Source organism: Chenopodium quinoa, unplaced genomic scaffold, assembly GCF_001683475.1.
Source record: "Chenopodium quinoa cultivar QQ74 unplaced genomic scaffold, ASM168347v1, whole genome shotgun sequence".
NCBI classification, from domain to species: domain Eukaryota; kingdom Viridiplantae; phylum Streptophyta; class Magnoliopsida; order Caryophyllales; family Amaranthaceae; genus Chenopodium; species Chenopodium quinoa.
Genome location: NW_018743389.1, coordinates 4,637,140 through 4,639,270, shown reverse-complemented (window position 1 = coordinate 4,639,270; position 2,131 = coordinate 4,637,140). Strand labels below are relative to the sequence as shown.

General features: G+C 44.9%; 1 non-coding gene across 1 annotated transcript; it reads right to left on the bottom strand.

Annotated features, from left to right (window-relative positions):
- Positions 1–718: 718 nt before the first annotated feature.
- On the bottom strand, positions 719–792 carry TRNAM-CAU. Its single transcript has one exon. It is a non-coding gene; the product is annotated as a tRNA-Met (tRNA).
- Between the last annotated feature and the right edge of the window lie 1,339 nt (positions 793–2,131).

Below are 2,131 nucleotides of genomic sequence, written 5' to 3'. Positions count from 1 at the left end.
AAGTCGGCTGCTTTCTTGTTGGTTGTATCAGTAGCAGCCGTGAGCTCCTTGATCAGCTCCTCCTATTTCATTTCCCGGCTTTTAGTTTGGATTTCATACATTACGGAGTTATATTGCGTAACATCAATGAGTTCAGTTGCCCTTCTCAGGGCATCCCCTACCTCGTCTTGCTTTTTCCTCAAGGGAACCTTGAGGCCTTCTATTCTAAGCATTTTCTGCAAAACAGCCGAAAAAGGGTTAAGTCATTCGAATAACATACAACCGGCAAAAAGATGAAATACATTGTATAGGTCAGCCGGTGGCAAGCCAGATTGGCTCTCAATGCCCCAACCGGCAAAATTACTTCAGCAAGAAGAGCAGTAAGGCGGTCTATGTTGACCTGGTTTATACCCGGTGCCGCCTCCTTTTCGGACCGGGTAGGGGTCCTCAGCATTCTCTTGGCGTAGTTTTGGAGATCCGGCCAACTAGAAGAGGCATCTACATAAATAGATTTATCTGTTAAGTACTGAGCATATCCAGCGCCTATATTCTGCCGGCTTCCTGAAGAATCCCCCGACTGGGTAGCTTCGGACTTGACTCGCACAGGCCCAAGCGGCCAGGGGGGATCAAAGGTGAGAGCAGTACCTTGATTTTCAGGCTGAGGGGTCACACCACCTCCAGCCGCATTAGAACCGGATGCTACAGCAAGTACCTGACTTATTGGAGGGTCCCATTGGCGTGCATCCAGTAGGAATTGAACCTACGAATTCGCCAATTATGAGTTGGGCGCTTTAACCATTTAGCCATGGATGCTTAGCGGGGATCCTCGTACATGGTAAATAACCAAATTCCAATTGAAATGAAATCTTTAGGAGGAATCAATGCAATTTAGGAGGAATCAATGAAAGGACATCAATTCAAATCCTGGATTTTCAAATTGAGAGAGATATTGAGAGAGATTAAGAATTCTCACTATTTCTTAGATTCATGGACCCAATTTAATTCAGTGGGATCTTTCATTCACATTTTTTTCCACCAAGAACGTTTTTTAAAACTCTTTGACCCCCGAATTTGGAGTATCCTACTTTCACCCAATTCACAGGGTTCAACAAGCAATCGATATTTCATGATCAAGGGTGTAGTACTCTTTGTGGTAGTGGTCCTTATATATCGTATTACCAATCGAAATATGGTCGAAAGAAAAAATCTCTATTTCATAGGGCTTCTTCCTATACCTATGAATTCCATTGGACCCAGAAATGATACATTGGAAAAATCCTTTGGGTCTTCCAATATCAATAGGCTGATTGTTTCGCTCCTCTATCTTCCAAAAGGAAAAAAGATTTCTGAGAGTTATTTCCTGGATCCGAAAGAGAGTACTTGGTTTCTTCCAATAACTAAAAAGTGTATCATGCCTGAATCTAACCGAGGTTCGCGGTGGTGGAGGAACTGGATCGGAAAAAAGAGGGATTCTAGTTGTAAGATATCTAATGAAACCGTCGCTGGAATTGAGATCTCATTGAAAGAGAAAGATATCAAATATCTGGAGTTTCCCTGGCTTGAGGGAACCTCGGGCTCCCTAGTTCTGGCTTCAGCTGGCCCTGAGCTCAAGCCCAGGTCTTTCAGGCTTTTGCCTGCTGAGGTAGGCCTCTCGGGAGCCGGCGTTCTTCCGGCAGAGGCAAGGGCAGCCGGAACCCTCCGGCTTTTAAAAGCAGGATGGGTGGGCTCCTCTCTCAGTCTTTTCAGCATTTGCTTGATGGAACGAGGAACATTCTTGCTCCCCGTATGCATTAGAAAACTACACAACCAGTTAGTATCAAAATGAGCTATAAATAATACAGACGGTATAAAGATCAGTCGGCGCTTACCCCATCATCTTTGGCCGCCAGCTGGGCCCTTTTCTTCTCCAGCTGATCCTTCCGGATCTCAGCGGAAGACTTAGCCGGGGTTTTTTCTAGGAGAACCATCTCTAGTCCTTTCTCTGCAAAGAAGAAGAATAAAAATCAGAACTCATTCAAGCATCATACAGACGGCATAAAGTGCCGGTTAACAATCAACATACGTTTGCTCCAAAATGTGCTAAGGCCACAGGCAGAAAGAAACGCCTCGTCCTTTAGCCAATCCGAATAAGGGACCCAGTATTTGGGGACAA